Source organism: Triturus cristatus, chromosome 9 (assembly GCF_964204655.1).
Source record: "Triturus cristatus chromosome 9, aTriCri1.1, whole genome shotgun sequence".
Classification (NCBI taxonomy): Eukaryota; Metazoa; Chordata; class Amphibia; order Caudata; family Salamandridae; genus Triturus; species Triturus cristatus.
Window position 1 is genome coordinate 348,544,324 of NC_140592.1, and position 12,574 is coordinate 348,556,897.

The 12,574-nt window shown below is 41.6% G+C and overlaps 1 long non-coding RNA gene across 4 annotated transcripts in view; it reads right to left on the bottom strand.

Annotated features, from left to right (window-relative positions):
* Positions 1-12,574, bottom strand: part of LOC146797910 (uncharacterized) — a 111,506-nt gene that overhangs the window by 76,921 nt on the left and 22,011 nt on the right. For 2 of the 4 annotated variants that reach the window (XR_014968552.1, XR_014968550.1), the window contains 2 exons: positions 11,080-11,211; positions 7,168-7,299 (listed from right to left, as the gene is read on the bottom strand). The exons of the other annotated variants lie outside the window; for them this stretch is intronic. This is a non-coding gene — a long non-coding RNA (uncharacterized LOC146797910). The remainder of the gene's footprint in view (positions 1-7,167; positions 7,300-11,079; positions 11,212-12,574) is intronic. 4 annotated transcript variants of the gene reach the window in all.

Consider the following 12,574-nt stretch of genomic DNA (forward strand, 5'->3'; position numbering starts at 1 on the left):
TTGTACCTGTTGCCCACTGTTGCATAGTCATCTCCATTGTGGTGTGCAGAGCATTTCACAATCTCAACTTAGGCAGGCATTTGCAAAGCTTCCAGAAGTTTCCTCACTTGCTCACCATCATTCCTTATGGGAGACTCTGAAGATATCATAAATCCCCATTAGGACCATAACTGTCCGAAGTCCTGCACAAAACCAAAGCCATACTGACTGTCACTGAAAATTCTCACCCTCAGTTGGTTAGCAACACAACAGGCTCTGTTAAGAGCAACCAATTCAGCCACATGTGCAGAGAATTCTCCTTGAAACCGGGAAGCTTCAACTACTTCTGAAGCTGCACAAACTGCGCATGCTGCTCTCAAATTTCCTCCATGGTCTCGCAAACATGAGTCATCCACAAACAGTGTTAAATCAGATTCAGGGAATGGCTCTTCTTGTATATCTCGTCTTGGCTTGGTGCACAGTTCAGTGACATAGAGACAGTCATACTCCACTTCACCATCATCACTGTCATGTCGGGAAGAGGCAATAAAGTAGCAGAATTCAGAACAGCACAGCACTTCAATGTGACATTCTCTACAACAAGTATGATTTTCTTATACTTAGTGAGGCAACTGTTTGTTAAGTGCAGTTTTTGAGTTCCTGTTAACATTATTTCAATGGAGTGGGGAACAAAGACAGACAATGGATGACCCATCACAATGCTTTCATACTTCTTTATTCTGACATCTGTTGCTGCCACGGATTTGGGACATCAGGGCAGTGCTGCAGCTACTGGGCCAAGGAGGGCAGAGAAATACGCGACAGGTCTTTGAGCGCTTCCAAACATTTTTGTAAGTACTGAGAGTGTGCAGCCCTCTCCCTCACTGCAGAAGAGAGAAAAAGACTTATTGTAATTAGGCACTCATAGTGCTGGGGCACAACAGGGACTTTCTCTCTTCTCTAGAAAGACAACCAAGTAATGGTAATCCCAGGGTACCGGATCCGACACATCCTTGTGTGTCAGTGTCTGTACAGGCTTAGCGCCTAGGGAAAAGTTAGGTTTCCACTGACAACAGTAACCCACCAGCCCCAAAATCATCCTGACCTCTCTCTGTGTTGTTGGCAGATTAATTTGCTTGATGGCCGAGTTTGTTTTCTGTGACACCTTCCTTGCTCTTTTCTCAATGTGATGTCTGAGATACAGAATTTCTTTTAAACACACTGCAACTTTTTTGAGAACACTTTATGTCCATTCTCAGCCAAGTGGTTCAACAGGGCAATAGTATCAGTCTTACAAGTTTCTTGAGCATTTGACGCAACCAACAGGTCATCAATGTATTGCAGCAGGACAGAGTTACAGGGCATGACCAGGGACTCCAGATTATTTTTAAGGATCTGGTTGAAAATGGATGGGCTCTCCACATACCCTTGTGGGACTCTGCACCATGCCAAAACACATTTGCTGCACTGAAATGAGAAGAGGAACTGACTGTCCTCATGCATTGGTATGGAGAAAAAAGGCCTGGCAAAGATCAGTGACAGTAAACCACTCAGCCTCACATGGAAACTGAAATAAAATCATCACAGCTGGATTCGGTACAACGGAACAACATGGAACTGCAATAGTGTTTATCTTTCATGGATCGTGCACTATGCAGTACTTACCGCTAGGATTCTGTAATCTCATGATGGGTGAGTTACATGGACTCCCCATAACCTCCTTTAAAATGCCTTGACTTAATCACTGGAGTAATCCCAGCGCTAATTTCAGGGATCAGATTGTATAGTGGGGTTCTCAGGTACTCAGCATTGGACTTTATTTGTATATGTACAGGCTCACCTTCTTTAATGAGTCCCATGTCCTTTCCTGGAAAATCCCAAACTTTTGGCTTCACCATGTCTTCAAGATCAGGGAACAGCCTTCACTTGTCATCATAGGAAACAGTTCAATTGTTGAACTCACATTGGCCAATTTCAAAGCAACATCCTTATCATTAGTCTGGAATTTCACGCCTTTTGGTGTGCAATAAATGGTACATTTCAACCTGCACAACAAATTGTGTCCCAACAGACACAAAGGACTTGAAACACATACCACAAATTGATTATTCTCCTCAACTGACCCTATCTTTATCAGTACTTCCTCTGTAATGCAGCTTGCCATTTGCTTATTTGCGGCTCCTACAACTTAGATTCTCTTTCCCGAGAGCGGTAGGTTTGAAACTTCCACTGTTCTAACAGTAGAGCGGATAGCACCAGTGTCGAACAAAAATGTCACAGGGTGAGCATTTACCCCACCATCTCCAAATAGACCACTCTGGTTTACCTCCAAGACTGTGCCAAACACGCAGTCTTCCTCCCCCCTCAGGCACCATCAGGTGGACTGATCGGAACCATAGTAATTTAAGGTATCACACACAGGATACTATTGGAGCAAGTTATGTTCTGGAAAGTATTCTGATTTCTATTTCGGACTTGGATAAAATTTCATCTGGGGGGCATTCTCATGTTGCTGTGACATCGGAGGTTGTGGAACTTGCATTATTGGACATTGGGGCACATTGTAATTCTGCACTCTCGGTCTCTGCACATTCTGTGACTGCACGGGGTTATTCTGGGGCTGTGCAAACCAGGAATGTTGAACCTGATTAGCAGTATTAAGACAACATTCCCGCTTCCAATGCCCCAACTTATTACAATTGTGGCAAGGGTTGGTTTTCTTCAGAGTAACTACATCAATCCCAGTACTTGGATCAGTTGGAACACTACGACCTCGAGCTTGTGGTTGGACTCCACCTCCACCTTGCATCACAGGATGCACTCCTTTCATAGGAACAACATTCCCTACTAAAGGCTGATTCGGATTTCCTCTCTGAACGGCATTCATTTGTGCAACCATCAATTACTCTTTACATTTCTTTTGCAGCATTTCTATTTCATCATTACATTATTTTGCATTTATATCAGAATCCCATCAATCGACCTATTCTGCCAACTTATCAATTGCTGCTGAATCATCATGCTAATTTCAGGTCTTAATCCTGCCACAAACCTTGACACAAAGGGGAGGTTTATCAAATCTCCACGCAGAGCAGCCTTCTGTGAGGCTGCACTGCGTTGCGCGACAGGGAAGGAGCAGGAGAGTGCCATATTTTCAAAGATATGGCTCTCTCCTCCACTTTCCCTTGCGCCGCCACGCACCACCTTAGTGCTATAGTGCTAGGGTGTGTGTGTGTGAGTCTAGCATAGGTTTTGTTCAGGAGGGATACCCTTCCTGTACAAAATACTATACCTAAAGACGAGGGAAATCTTTTCCCACTTTGTATGCATGCTGCACAGTGCAGCACACATGCAAAGTTGGAAAAGGAGTTTTCTCACACTAAACACAATCTACTGTGTTTAGTAAATTGGGTTTAGCGTGAAAAACCGTGGGTGGTTGCATGGGAATGCCCATGCACACCCCTGGCACGCCCCCATTGCACAGAGTAATGCGAAGCAGCAATACGCGCTGCTTCACATCACTTTTAAGTTTTTTCCAGCGCTAAACAAGTTTAGTTTATATATAGAAACCATATGACCAATAGTGACTGGGACAGTGAGAGCATTCGGAGCATTAAAGGTTGGGGGGTTAATAGGGGCACAAATCCCTGAACTCTCTCCCATCGGGGTGTCGTTCACACTCACTGAAATGACTCCCATTGAATTTGAATGTATGTTTACTGGTGAGCAAGCCACTCCAAGGTTTCCACTAACACCAGTGCCAGTTCTTCCCTCCACTCAGGTCTCATTATACGGAGGTGGGCATTCTGACAACAAGGCCAAGAGACTATCGCTAGAATCAGTATCACTGACCTCACTCATATCATCTGGCTCTTTAGGCTTTGCCTCTTTCCTTTTCCTTCTCTTCTCCTTCCCTTTCTCAGATTCTTTGCTTGTTCAGGCAGGGTAAAAGTTGACACTCTCTATCATGTCAGTTCTTCATTCCTTCTGTTCTGTATCCTACCTAGCATCTGCCTAAGTACGCACTGCCTTTTGATCCCTTCCCTGATATTTTTCTTATTCCCTGGCATGAGCCCCATTCCCTAAAGCATTAAGCACTACAAACTGTGCGGGTCAAGGAGTCGGTTTCATCTCATATAATATCTTCCTCACATTTTCAATGACTCTCAAATTAAATGTATCATAGCATGGAAATGCCAATGCACCTGTTTTCTCTGTGATCTTGTGCCATTTGTTAAGGCAAATACATGCATGAAGCCCTACATTTATCGTCATATAGTGACCTTGGTATCTTCGGGTGGTGCCTCTTCTCACTCTCTAACAAGTATTGTCACATCGCCTCTGAACAAGTCTCGTATGACCTTAAAATATTTCATTTTTCAACAAAAATAAAAATAATCACGGGTAGAATTTTGTTTTAGACTAGGAAATAGCTGGTTACCCACAATTACCATCTTTTATTCACAGCCAATACCAGAACGGCACCAAACCAACAGACCAATCTCAGCGTGGCACACTTCACATTCACACAAAGACAAATCTCCCTATCTCAATTGTACCATCGACAACATCTCACAAGCACCACAAAACTTAGCAGACAATTACAATATAGTGCCTTCTACACTTTTTAATACCATACCTGGATCTTAGGCCACATCGTACCTGATAACAACTTCAGCTTCTCTGGACTATGCGCCACAATCACACTACGTTCAAAACATCTCTGCAAAACACCACACAATCTCCACAAAACACCACAAGCTAAGCGTAAGCCACTGCAATGTGGAACCCTATTATTACTCACTCCTCGCTGTTACAACTCACTCCTGAACTGCTGGAACTCCACCGATCCTCCATACCGAAACATGGGCACTAGGAACTATATTCTAACTCCCCCTACTTTAATAACTAACCATCCTCATTCTGCTACCATCTTCTAGAGCACTGGGCCAGTCTTACCATTTCTACTTGGATAAATCTTTTTTAGTTGCCTGAGAGGTAAAGGGGAGTTAATATAATTCAAACAATTCAATTTACAGTGTAGCCCATTAGGCCACACATTAAAGACCAGGAATGAGTAAGTTAAGTAGGGTTTATTACAAATTAAGGGCCAAACTGATGTATATACATCTCAAAAATATTTTGTAAAGATACACAATCACCATGGGTATGCCAAAGCGTTGAATGAAATTAAGTGTTAGTATCATAAAGTATACAAGAAATTCAATTGCAGCAATACAGAAGTTAAGAAAATGATCTGTGTACAAGTTTCCATCCTCCTGTCTATGCCTTGAATAAATCTAAAGTCACCTAAACCAGTCTTAAACTAAAGTTGGAAAAACTACCAAAACATAGTTAAATCAAGGATAGCAGGAAGGTGTCAGCATAGCGTAGACTTCAGTAGAGGTTCTCCAAATCGAGGCAATGCATAGCTTAAAGCCACACAAAGAGAAAAAAAGCAGTCAGGCCTGTACCACTCAAAGTCTAAAAAAATCTGCTCAAATGACTAACAGTGTGAACACCAATTAAACACACAGAACATTTGAGATTTCCACATCATCGACTCCAGTAGTTTTCAACCTTCTCACAGTAGGAATCGGCAACTTCACTCAATTTTCCCATCCAGTTTGAACATCAGGACGACCTTGGATGTCTCCCTGCTCCTGATACAACATAAAAAGGAGCCTTCTCTTAGTTTCCTAGCGCCTCTCATTCTTGATAAACGTTCTCCTCCCGTACCTCACTATCTCTAATACACTTATTTATTTATTTTGAACGTTTTATATAGTGCGAACATGACCACCGAGGGTATCAGAGCGCTTTACAGTTTATACATCAGGAAGAATACAAGCAATCAAAACAGCATCAGCAAAAATGACAGATTAAGCCGAGCATTCTTGTGAGCACGGCAGCTGGGCCACAAATCTACGTCTCTGGACCCCGAATCAGACAGAGGCAAAAAGTTCTTCATCAGGAGCCCTTTGACCTCTTTTTTGAAGAAGACCGTGGAGGAGTTCACCCTGACTTCGGGGAAAGAGAGTTCCAGATCCTCAGTGCCATACCTGGGAAGGCTCGATTGTATGTCTTTTTTTTCTTACATTTTTGTGGTTTGAGCAAAAGGGTGCTGGCGCTTCTGCAGGCTCTGGAACCACATGAGAGCTCCAGTTTCTGAGCGAGGTACAGCGGGGTCTTAAAGTGTATGGCTTTGTGTGCCATGCATGCAATTTTTAACTGTATCCGCCCGCGCTTCATAGGGAAGCTAGTTCAGGGCCAGCAAGTCCGGAGAAATATGGTTGAATCTTTTAGTGCCAGTTATGAGCCTAGCAGCAGAATTGAGGGCAGCCCTAAGAGGAGCTGACTTTACTCTGGGCAATCCCCAAAGCGTTGTGCTACCATAGTCCAACTTGGAGATCACTAGTGCTTGAACAGCCACGTTTAGGTCTTGAGCCGGTACATAGGGTTTGAGTTTCCTCAAGATACTGAGTTGGTAGTTAGCTCCTTTGGTAAGGGAGCTGATGTGCTTCTGAATGTCCAGGCTTTTGTCTAGAATGATACCCAGAGAGGATGCCGAATCAACAAGGGGAGGTCTGCAGTTTAGAGCAGTAAGTTGATTCGACCATTGTTCAAAGACCAGGGAATGCTTGTGGGTGTATACCTTTCACTGACTATCGGATCATGTGAACGTACCTGAAAAGAAAGAACATTGGAACAAAAGAAAAAGTTTCACGTTGAAGTCTAAACATTAGGGACCAAAAGCTTAAGGCCTTTGGTTAAGCTAATTTAGTAATACAGTTAGTGTACACTTTAAGTACATGATTATAGGTGCACCTACGATTATAGAATAAATGCAAAACATTAATAAATGAGTACATGACATGAGTTAATAACAAATGCAATTTCAGTAAAAGCAGTAAACCTCGAAGTACACAAGTATATGTTTGAACAAGAACTACAATTTGTAACATTATAATGAAAATATTAGAGCAGACACCAATATGAATAACTACGGCCTACAGTGAATGCACTCCAGCCGTATGTCTAGTACTTCACTCTACATTAGTAAGGTTAAGGCATACAATAGCTATATTGTGCTAATGCACGTTAGTATCGTTCTTTCGTGATGTATAGAGGTGCAGCTTAAATTGTGCATTTCCAGTTAATATCAAAATGTAAAATAATAGGTCTTACTTGATGGCACTTAAAATACTTTTTTGCAATATTTTCTCCCAGAATCACCAAAAAAGGCGAAGATGAATAACTCAATACCACTGGAGAAAAGTGGTTTTAGAACAGTACATTAATCACTGAAAATTCGTACTTCTGCAAAAGAGGATAGGCAAATATACTGTAAATTGAAAGCAGTCAGTTAACACAATTGTTGCCAGTTTTATAAATGTGCTTTATAAAAAACGTGCTACAGGTCTGGTTAAAATTCAGGAATATGAGGCAATGCAAGTTACTGTTAAAAATTGTAACCAAATTATCCTCTGCGATGGTGAGAATATTATGGCAGAAGGGAGAACTTTATGGGCCATATTATCAAGGAACAGCGATAACATTATCACCGCTTTAGCGGCAGGAAACTGCGGCTAAAGCGGCGATAATGGGCTTGATAATATGCCCTTTTGAATTCCCATAGAAGCCCAGGTTAACACCAGAACATGGTCTTCTATGGGAATTCACAAGGGCATATTATCAAGCCCATTATCGCCGCTTTAGCGGCAGTTTCCTGCCGCTAAAGCGGCGATAATGTTATCGCCGTTCCTTGATAATATGGCCCTATGGGGCATATCAACAAGGGCTTTATCTCTGCTTTTTTGGCTTTAAAAGCCAAAAAAGCAGAGATAAAACTAGCACCCTATCAACAACAGGGTGCTAACATGCAAATTTGCATGTTAGCACCCTTTTACTCTACGCTTCCCCTTGCATCTCTAATGAGATACAAAGGGGGCGTTCCAGAGTAAAATAATAGGAGAAATGTCGCTAAGCGACATTTTTCCTATTATCAAGAATATTGCTAACCCTGTTAGAGACAAAAAAAGCAGCACTAACCGCGGTTAACGCTGCTTTTTTACGTCTGGTATTTTTCTGAATTAGCCATGATATCCTATGGAGGGTGGATATCATGGCTAAGTTTGTCTGTCCCTATCAACAAGCTAACGTGAGATTATCGCTGGGTTTCCAGCGATAATCTCACGTTAGCCACTTAGCGTGAGGATTTTTATCGCTATTGAGATAAGCATTGCTAATAGCACGCTATCTCAGCGATAAAAATCAACGCTAGCCGGCGATAATTATCCTAGCGCTAAGTGCCGGTTGTTGTTGATATGCCCCAGTGTGAGTAAAGCTTTAGCCAGTTGCTCATATTATTCTCCTTCGTGTCAGTAACATGATGGGAAAGAGATATGCGCGCACATATATATTTTTTTAATTTTGTGTCTTAAACAGCCAATGAGCATTACCAGACAGTACAGTACACGTCTATAATACATGAATAAGTCTTCCATATCACAGCGAAAATAACAGTGTACTTGCGCCGCTTTTATATAATTTGTATTTGTCCGGAATGTCTCCTGCCCTAAATAGTGTCAGCTCCCTATGGTGGATGGTTTTAATGCTTCACGTACGGTGTATGATGATGATGTTTTGCTGATTAGCTATACAAAGAGTGGGCTTCAGCGTTTGATTATTCCAACTGCTCAGTATGCTGTGGATCATGGGTTAAGAGTCAATCTTAATAAAAAAATAAAACCTTGTTTGTATCAAGGGGAAGATCTTCACCACCAATATTTTATATAGGAGGCGCAGTACTGGAATATGAGTATGAGTAGGGATACTTGGGGGTGATTTTTGACTCCAGATGCTCATTTAAGAACCAAAGTACTGCAGTTTCAAGAAGAAATAACACACTAGCTGTTGCATTTTTTAATTGCAGAACTCTTTAAAAGGCTTGCCCTTCCAGCAACTCCTGCAAGTAATGGCCGTTAAACATGCCCCTTCACGGACATATGGTGTTGAGATATTGAGAGGAAAAGTGGATAAAATAATAGATAATGCAATTGTAGAAACCTATCATCGCCTGTTTAATTTACTTCAGCAGGCCTCGCTGGCTCAAATCCGTTTAGAGTTTGTCCTTAGGAGGCAGAGTATAAGTCATTTTGGAGAGAGCCTGAAATTCTGCCATAAGCTATAAAACGATCAACGCTTAGCACATTTGTGTGGGAAGCAATAAGTGACCCCAGAAACACCGCAGCCCATGAATATTTTAACTTGCCTTATCCACTTTTAAGGCGGAAGAGCTTTGGGCTATATCCCTTTCTCAAGCTGCATTTAACAGAGTTATAAACGGATGATGAAAAAAGATTTCATCCTTAAAGGATAGAGATGTGGGGGTATATTATCGATAAATATCGCAGAGTGCGCTCAGCGCGTTTTTTTCTATCGCCGGCTATCGCTGGATTTCATTGATGAGATAGCGCGTTATTATCAACGCATATCTGAGAGGCGATGCAAAATCCAGCGATAGTGGTGAGAACCAGCAATAGCGCGAGAAAACAAGCGCTATTGCACAGCTTGCTAATAGGCAAGTGCAGACTCAGCCTGACAATACACCTCCCATTGCCAAGATGGGTAAGTCACTATCTCTAATGCACTTATTTATTTATTTATTTTGAAAGTTTTATATAGCGCGAACATGACCACCGAGGGTATCAGAGCGCTTTACAGTTTATACATCAGGAAGAATACAAGCAATCAAAACAGCATCAGCAAAAATGACAGATTAAGTCTAAAAATTGGCCGAGCATTCTTGTGAGCCCGGCAGCTGGGCCACAAATCTATGTCTCTGGCCCCCGAATCAGATGGGGAGGCCCGACAGAGGCAAAAAGTTCTTCATCAGGAGTCCTTTGACCTCTTTTTTGAAGAGGACCGTGGAGGAGTTCACCCTGACTTCGGGGAAAGAGAGTTCCAGACCCTCAGTGCCATACCTGAGAAGGCTCGATTGTATGTCTTTTTTTTCTTACATTTTTGTGGTTTGAGCAAAAGGGTGCTGGCGCTTCTGGAGGCTCTGGAACCACATGAGAGCTCCAGTTTCTGAGCGAGGTACAGCGGGGTCTTAAAGTGTATGGCTTTGTGTGCCATGCATGCAATTTTTAACTGCATCCGCGCTTCATAGGGAAGCCAGTTCAGGGCCAGCATGTCCGGAGAAATATGGTTGAATCTTTTAGTGCCAGTTATGAGCCTAGCAGCAGAATTGAGGGCAACCCTAAGAGGAGCTGTCTTTACTCTGGGCAATCCCCAAAGCGTTGTGCTACCATAGTCCAACTTGGAGATCACTAGTGCTTGAACAGCCACCTTTAGGTCTTGAGCCGGTACATAGGGTTTGAGTTTCCTCAAGATACTGAGTTGGTATTTAGCTCCTTTGGAAGGGAGCTGATGTGCTTCTGAATGTTCAGGCTTTTGTCTAGAATGATACCCAGAGAGGATGCCGAATCAACAAGGAGAGGTCTGCAGTTTAGAGCAGTAAGTTGATTCAACCATTGTTCAAAGACCAGGGAATGCTTGTGGCTGTATACCTTTCACTGACTATGGGATCATGTGAACGTACCTGAAAAGAAAGAACATTGGAACATAAGAAAAAGTTTCACGTTGAAGTCTAAACATTAGGGACTTAAGGCCTTTGGTTAAGCTAATTTAGTAATACAGTTAGTGTACACTTTAAGTACATGATTATAGGTGCACCTACGATTATAGAATAAATGCAAAACATTAATAAATGAGTACATGACATGAGTTCATAACCAATGCAATTTCAGTAAAAGCAGTAAACCTCGAAGTACACGAGTATATGTTTGAACAAGAACTACAATTTGTAACATTATAATGAAAATATTAGAGCAGACACCAATATGAATAACTACTACCTACAGTGAATGCACTCCAGCCGTATGTCTAGTACTTCACTCTACATTAGTAAGGTTAAGGCACACAGTAGCTATATTGTGCTAATGCACGTTAGTATTGTTCTTTCGCGATGTATAGAGGTGCAGCTTAAATTGTGCATTTCCAGTTAATATCAAAATGTAAAATAATAGGTCTTACTTGATGGCACTTAAAATACTTTTTAGCAATATTTTCTCCCAGAATCACCAAAAAAGGTGAAGATGAATAACTCAATACCACTGGAAAAAAGTGGTTTTAGAACAGTCCATTAATCACTGAAAATTCGTACTTCTGCAAAAGAGGATAGGCAAATATACTGTAAATTGAAAGCAGTCAGTTAACACAATTGTTGCCAGTTTTATAAATGAGCTTTATAAAAAACGTGCTACAGGTCTGGTTAAAATTCAGGAATATGAGGCAATGCAAGTTACTGTTAAAAATTTTAACCAAATTATCCTCTGCGATGGTGAGAATATTATGGCAGAAGGGAGAACTTTATGGGCCATATTATCAAGGAACAGCGATAACATTATCACCGCTTTAGCGGCAGGAAACTGCCGCTAAAGCGGCGATAATGGGCTTGATAATATGCCCTTGTGAATTCCCATAGAAGCCCAGGTTCACCTGCCGCTAAAGCGGCGATAATGTTATCGCCGTTCCTTGATAATATGGCCCTATGTGAGTAAAGCTTTAGCCAGTTGCTTATATTATTCTCCTTCATGTCAGTAACATGATGGGAACGAGATATGCGCGCACATATATATTTTTTTAATTTTGTGTCTTAAACAGCCAATGAGCATTACCAGCCAGTACAGTGCACTTCTATAATACATGAAAAGTCTTCCATATCACAGCGAAAAATAACAGTGTACTTGTGCCGCTTTTATATAATTTGTATCTGTCCGGAATGTCTCCTGCCCTAAATAGTGTCAGCTCCCTATGGTGTATGGTTTTAATGCTTTACGTATGTTGTTTGATGATGATGTTTTGCTGATTAGCTCTACAAAGAGTGGGCTTCAGCGTTTGATTATTCCAACTGCTCAGTATGCTGTGGATCATGGGTTAAGAGTCAATCTTAATAAAACTAAAACCTTGCTTGTATCAAGGGGAAGATCTTCACCACCAATATTTTATATAGGAGGCACAGTACTGGAATATGAGTATGAGTAGGGATACTTGGGGGTGATTTTTGACTCCAGATGCTCATTTAAGAACCAAAGTACTGCAGTTTCAAGAAGAAATAACACACTAGCTGTTGCATTTTTTAATTGCAGAACTCTTTAAAAGGCCTGTCCTTCCAGCAACTCCTGCAAGTAATGTCCGTTAAACATGCCCCTTCACGGGCATATGGTGTTGAGATATTGAGAGGAAAAGTGGATAAAATAATAGATAATGCAATTGTAGAAACCTATCATCGCCTGTTTAAATTTACTTCAGCAGGCCTCGCTGGCTCAAATCCGTTTAGAGTTTGTCCCTAGGAGGCAGTGTATAAGTCGTTTTGGAGAGAACCTGAAATTCTGCCATAAGCTATAAAACGATCAACGCTTAGCACATTTGTGTGGGAAGCAATAAGTGACCCCAGAAACACCGCAGCACATGAATATTTCAACTTGCCTTATCCACTTTTAAGGCGGAAGAGCTTTGGGCTATATCC